Here is a 7,710-nt window from a genome sequence, read left to right as displayed (position 1 = left end):
ACCAATGTAACCCATCACAAACAGAAAGAAAGAAACCACATAATCATCTCATTAGATGAAGAAAAGGCATTTAACAAAATCCAACATCCCTTCATAATAAATGTCATTGAGAGATTAATGATATGAGGGATATACATAAAAGTAACAAAAAAAAAAAACAGTTTACAGCAGGCCTATAGCCAACATCAAATTAAAAGGAGACAAAAGCTAAGAAATTCCACTGAAATCAGGAACAAGATGAAGTTACTCACTCTCCCCTATCTACTTAATGTAGTATTTCGTGACTTTGCTGAAGCAATAGAACAACTAAAGGAGATTAAAGGAATGCAAATATGAAAGAAAGAAGTCAAAGTACCATTATTTGCAGATGATATGAGAATATACATAAGTGACCATAAAAGTTTCACCAGAAAAATCTTACAGCAGATACTTTCAGCAAAGTAACTGGATACAAACTTTTATAACAAAATTCTGTAGTGGTAAATTTATTTATGCAGATGAAAAACAGATAAATTAACCAGGGATATAACACTTTTCACAAAAGTTTTAAATAATATAAAATTGGGGGTAACTCTACCCAAGCAATTGAAACACTTGTTCTAATAAAAACTCCAAGTCTTTGAAGAAAGAAATTGAAAAAGATATCAGAAGATAGAAATAGCTTCCATGCTTATTGACCCATAGGACTAGCATGATAAAAATGACCACGCTACCAAAAGCAACCTACAGATTCAATGCAATTTCCATTAAAATTTAAACACAACTCTTTACAGACTTTGAAAAGACAATTCACAAGAAAAAACAAAAAACAAAACAAACAAAAACTCTGAAGAGCTAAAACAATCCTGAAAAATAAAAGAACTGCTGGAGGTCTCTCCATTCCTCATTTCAAGTTGTACTACAGAGCTCGCATAATAAAAACAGTATTGTATAAGCATAAAAAGACATGTGGATCAATGGAATCACATTGAGGATCTAGTCATAAATCTACATACCTATGACATCTGGTTTTTGAGAAAGACATAAATACACACTGTAAAAAAAGAAAATATCTTCAGCAAATTGTCCTGATCATACTGCATGTCTACCTATAAAATAATACAAATAGATCCATATTTATCACTCTATACAAAACTCAAGTCCAATTGGATCAAAGGCTTGAAAATAAAACCAGATACACTGAACCTCATAGAACAGAAAGTGGGGAAAGCCTTGTACTCATTGGCACATGAGAAGACTTCCTAAACAGAACCCAGCTAGCACAGGGACTAAGATCAAGAATTAATAAATGGAAGCTCATGAAAATGAAAATTTCTGTAAGGCAGGGGATACTATCATTTGTACAAAGTGACAGCACACAGAATGGGAAACCATTTTTACCAACTCCACATCTGATAGAGGACTAATATACAAAATTTAAAAAGAACTCAAGAAAGTAGATATCAAAAATCCAAATAATCAAATTAAATGGAGTACAGATCTAAACAAAGAGTTTAAGAGGAAACTCAAATGGCTAAGAAATACTTAAAGAAATATTGAATATTCTTAGACATCAGGGAAATGAAAATCAAAACTACTATGAGATTCCACCTTACACTTGTCAGAATGGCTAAGATAAAAAACACAAGAGACAATTCATGCTCTTGAGAATATAAAATAAAAGCAACATTCATCCATTGATGATTGGAGTGCAAACATATATAGCCACTTTGGAAATCAATATGGCAGTTCCTCAGAAAGTTGGGAATTGATCTACCTCAAGATCTAGCTAATCACTTGGGCATATACCAAAGGACACTTCATTCTACCATACTGATAATACTTATGTTTATCTGTAGATACTTGTTCAACCATGCTCATTGCTACTCTAGTCTTAGTAGCCAGAAACTGAAAAAAAACATAGATGTCCTTCATCAGAAGCATGGATAAAGAAAATGAATGTTCTCCATTTGCACAATGGATATTACTCAGCTGCTTAAAAACATGATATGATGAAATTTGCAGGCAAGTGCATGGAACATGAAAAACTCATCCTTAGTGAAGTAACCCAGACTCACAAAAATAATATATGGAATGTATCCAGTTGTATGTGGATGATAGGCATTAAATAAATGATAATCAAGCTATAATCTCTAGACCCACAGAGGATAGGTATAGAGGAAAGGACTAGGTAGGATACCTACCAGATCTCCCTGGGAAGAAGCAACAGAATAGATTTTATGGGAGGACTGGGATCAGGTAAGGATGAGAAAGGGAGGATCAGGTGTGAGGCAGAAGGGGAGAGAAGGTTGAAGGAGGAAATGCAAGGAGTGACTGCTGGAATTGAGGGGCTTTTGAGAGATGATACAGAAACTAGTACAGTGGAAACTTCCTAAAATATATGAAGCCAGTCCTAATGAGGTCTCCAAATAATGGGGGGATACTGAATACCAACTGGCTATCTCTTGCCACCAAATAAGGCTGCTAGTACTGGGACTGACTTGCATTCTGTTGATGTGTTGGCTAAGGGAGCCCCATGGAAATCCCCAAACAATCCAGGATGTTGCTAAGACAATGCATTTCTTTCTGCAAACTAACAGCAGGACCCCATTGCTGAGGAGAACACCCACACAACTCATTAAACATGAAGATAATGCAAGCTTGTGCCAACATAGAGCCTCCACACTAACATTCTAGCATCTTTGATGTAAGAAGGTACTCTGCAGGCTACCATAAGAGGAATATAAATACTAACTCAGCAAAAACAAAACAACTTTGACCTACAATGTCTTGTCTGCGAAATATGCTAAATAACTGTTGACACAGAACTTGTGGAGGTAGCCAATGGTGTCTGATTTTGACATAAGGCCCATTCCATGAGATGAAACTCATACTTGACACTAATTCAGTGACCAAGAACCTGAGACCAGATAGACCAGAAACATAGCAAAAACTATGGAACAAAAAGAAAAATAACAGTAAAATGACTCCTAATGATGTGCTTCTATGTTCATAGATTGGTGCCTTATTCAGCCATTATCAGAGAGACTTCCTTCTGTAGTTGATGGAAACAAATTCAAAAATCCACAGCCAGACATTAAGGAGAGAGAGAGAGAGAGAGAGAGAGAGAGAGAGAGAGAGAGAGAGAGAGAAAACACTACTTTGGAACACATAATTTTAAATAGGATGCCTTCATGAATGCCTCTGCTTATAGCTCAGGGAATCCCAAGCAAGAGATGACAGAAAGAGTGTATAAGCCAGAAGGTGTAAAGGATACTAGAAGAACAAGACCCTGTGAATCAACTATGCAAGGTGAATATGAACTCACAGAGACTAAAGCAGCAAGCAAGGAACTTAAATGAATCTGCATCAGTTCCTCTGAGTATATAGTGTAGCTTTCAGCTTAGTCTTTTTATGGAACTCCTTAGTGTGTAAATGACTGGGTCTCTGGTTCTCGTGCTTGCTCTCATGGCTCTTTTCCTTCTGCTGGTTCCCTTGTTCAGCCTCAATGTGATGGTTATTGCTTTATCTTATTGTATTTTTATTTTGTCCTGCTTTGTCTTTATCTCTTTGAACTTTGTCCTTTTCTAATGAGAGACAAAATGGGAGTGGGAGGAGTAGAGAGATGGATATATTGTATATATCCATTTCTTTTCAATGAAAGAGAAAAATGAAAAAAGAGTGGTGGTAGCCAAATGCTCTCTAAATGTGCTTAAGACCCAATCAACAAAAGGAAAATCATCCCTAGTGCTGGAAGCCTAGCCTGCTATTCAGCGCTAATGAAGTCATGGATCTTGGAGAGAACCTATAGCTATGACTTTATCAAAATAACATAATCCTTAACTGCATTCTAAATATTTGTCTTCACACTCCCACACAAGTGTAATCCTCACCTCTCTTTAAGGAAATTTCTCACTGCAACACAGAGAGAGACCATTGCTGAAAACCATACCCAATCAAACTGCATAGTTTATGGCCTAGTTCCTGTAAAAACATCTACAAAACACTCCAGCATTTAAGGCTCAGGGAACATTGTGGAAGAGGGGAAGAAAGATTGTACGAACCAGGGGATTAAGGATTTTACTATAAGACTGTCTCCTAGTAATATCAGAAACTTTACCTGTGAAATCTTACCAACATAATTTCTTAAACACAAGTTGAACAGAATAACAAAAATAGACACGCTCAATGGGGGAAAAGCCCATGAAGTTTCAACACTACACAAAGAACTATAGGCAACTAAGGAATGTGGACAGTTAGGAAAATAGTCTTATGCAAGGGAGAGTACACCAATTAGTAACCCAATACCAAATGATCAACTCTGAAAAGACACATAAAAGTAACCTTACACAGACTGAGCAGGTTATATGTTGTAATATATATACATATATATGCATATATATGTGCACACATATATACATATATATCATATACACATGTAACAATGAAGAGAGGTCATGAATTAAAGAGAGTTAGTAGTATATGAATATATAGGAGGGTTTGAAGGGATAAAAGAGACTGGGAAAAAGATGTAATCCTATTTTAATCTCAATAAATAACATAAATAATAAAAATAATGAATTCGGAAGGAGCATGGTCTTTAGATGTGATAGGTTGTTTTTTTTTTAACTTTCTATCAGGCTCATTTCCTCATTTTCCTTATTGTAACTTGCTTACTTACTATTTACCATATATTACATTGATGGTAATTGGAATCTTTCTCTGATTGCTTATCGCAGAAAACAAAGGACATTGCTGGTGTAGCTGCATACTCAATTTATAAAGGATATATATTTTTAAATTCATCCAATACATTTTTTCAAAGTGTAATTTATATTACTGGGTTAAAAAGGAAATACGTAGACACTTTTTCCCTTTAGCTAGTGTCTGCTACTTTGTTACTAACTAAAGATGAGTGAGTGGCTGGCTACTCCACTATTATGGATTGTGATACCACAAGATAAAGTAGGAAGAATAAATGGGACTTGACTTCATTGGTTTAACCACTAGAAGAATCATGAAGCTAAGAAGAGAGGCTGTAGGAGGGGATCAATAGTTGACAAATGAAAAGAGTCTCAGTCAGGTGGAAGGTGCATTTATTTTCACATGACGTAGGGGAATAAATCACTTGCAGAATTCAACAGTCAGGACTGTCCTTGGCAAAACAACATTCTGCTTTTTCTCTATTCAAAATCTCTGGGAACTATAGTACAAAGTGTATTTTAAAAATAATATAGTTTGGGAAACTGGAGGTGCAGCTATCCAAACTGATGTTTGCCTTAATTAATTACTAAACATAATATCAAATTATCTGAGGGAATGTGAGTTATCACCCACAGTCTGTTTACAAACATGCGATTCTTGTTGCCATCAAAACAGTAAAGAAGCTTATTTATAGTCTGCTAGTGACACACGATCTCTATGTTATTGCTTATTGAGAGATTTTTTCCTCTCTGATTGTATTTTTTCTTACCATATTTTTGTAACTTAAATTTATTCTTTAGTATAGGAAATCTCTTTATTCTTTGCATATATTATAAACCTGTTAGATACATCTTCTGGCTTGGCATTTGCCCTTATCCCCCTTTCCATCTGTTCTCTGCTATTTTCTTGTAGTAGTCACTAGTCAGTAGCTTAAGGTTGCAGACACTGTGCTTTGCTCCTAAAATAAGTAGGCTCTCAGGGTTTGTTACAGCGCAGATTCCAAGTGCCTTCTCATATTGTATCACGGATATTCTTCCAAAAAGGGCAGAAATCAAAGAGAGAGCCTAACTCAAATTTCATAGTTATGTGTTGTTGTGGGCCATTTTTCTATAAATCTCAACATTTGCTACAAATGGAAAGCGTTGCTCCAGGGCAGAAGGGGAATCTAGTGAGGCTTGCCTTCAGAAAGACACACTTGGAGTGTGGCACTTACTGCAAGCTGCAGAAAGATCCAGTGGTCATCACCCACATGGGGTGGGCTTTCTGGCAAAAGAGCTGCATTTGAATTGTCGCTGTTCATCAGAAATAACTCCACACCGACACTCCTATTAGTAACCCCAATAAAAACTCACGGATACACCAGATTGCACATTGGTGTAATTATTACTTTGGTCTTTTCTGTGGTGAAGAGACATATGAGTCGTGTCTTCCCTGGAAAAGTTTGTCAAACCACAGACAGAAAACTTTTTTTTTTTTGATTAGAGGATTGTCAAAATTGTTCAGATCCAACTTACCAAAGCATATAACAATATAACATGATCAGACCAAAAGTAAAAGCAGTGAGGGATGCATTCTTTGCAAAAGAAATAAAAAGTTTTCTGCTAGGATTAAACTAGTGTATGATCTACAAAAAAAAAATGACACAGGGAGATGTCTGAATGAATCCAAATGCAAGGGCTGCTGCTGGCCTTCAAGACTCAGAATGAGAGACCCTTGTACTTTCACGACTTACCTTACTCATGAATGCTTAGATGTTTGCTTACCTTTTAGCAGGAAACTCCAGTTGCCTTCTTATCTTAATGAGAGAAAGCAACAGGGTGACATACCTTACGGGTCAGGATCCAAAGAGAACTGTCTGTCAATTTTAATTAAACACTATAAGATAAAAATGAGACTGATTGAGTGTGGACGAGGTTCTCATTTGCAGAACACAACAGACAAAGAAGAGCACTCTGAATAAGATAACTGCCAGCATGCAATGACATAGTATGTTGATTTCGTTGAGGTAGCATAAAAAAGAAAATGGAAGGTCATTGCTCTACCCAAATTTAATTTAGCTGTAGGTTGCCATTTAGCAATCATTCATTTATAAAATATTACATTAAAAATCTAAGTCAAATTATTACTACAACCTTCATTTCTTGTAAAAAGAAAATGGGGCTTTAAACTACGAAGTCTTCTAGCTCCTCTTTTGAAAATGAATTTCTTCTTGCAAAATGCTATGCCCAAGTTTTTGATTTATCCCTAATATAGAAAGAGAGAAAATATTATAAGTAGATATCATTTCAAAGGCACCCAAGATATCGACACAACTTTCTTTTTACATACACTGTTTTGAAGGCAGCAATAAAGATATTTTCACTGATTGCTATTAAGTAATTTTGGAGCAAGAGACAGAATAAAACCAATGAAGTTTATTTATACTTGCCTTCCTATATCTACGCTGTCTATAAGTAGTGATAGCAAGTAAATAAAAATGCATCATATTTTAAAATTATTGTTATCTATTGCTGTTCACAATCTATAGTTATTTGCTTCTTTGTTAATGTTATGAGGGAGAAATTATAACTCCACCTTGAAGATGAGACAAGTTAAGTAGTGGGTTAATGGTCCCATAGTTATTAAATGACAGATTCAATGCATAAATCCATGTTGTATTAATTCCAAAATCTGTACTTGTTTGTTTAGTGTTTAGCTTTTCAGTTTCAATGTCTTTCCGTGCTAATAGTCATTGAGCATTGTGGTAAGTTGGAGTTTGAGTGCACACAGAAAATGATTTGGGAAGAGTAGGCCCCGAACAGTCACTACGTTGCATTGGAGATTGAAAAAAATTAAACCACAAATGCTAATTAAGTATCAATTTGTGATGTTCAATTTTATCTTTATCTTGACATATAGGTAAAATGACTGGTAAAATATTTATAGATGTTCTGTAAGGCTCTTTCAGAAAGAAATTAACATGAAAGTGAGTAGACTAAAGATAAACTACCACTAGCATCCAATCCGTTTGTCTGGGCGGAACACAAG

The sequence above is a fragment of the Alexandromys fortis genome, unplaced genomic scaffold, assembly GCF_014885135.2.
Source record: "Alexandromys fortis isolate MF-2015 unplaced genomic scaffold, M_Fortis_MF-2015_v1.1 scaffold_33, whole genome shotgun sequence".
NCBI classification, from domain to species: domain Eukaryota; kingdom Metazoa; phylum Chordata; class Mammalia; order Rodentia; family Cricetidae; genus Alexandromys; species Alexandromys fortis.
The sequence above is the reverse complement of the archived record's forward strand: the minus strand, read 5'-3'. Positions refer to the sequence as shown.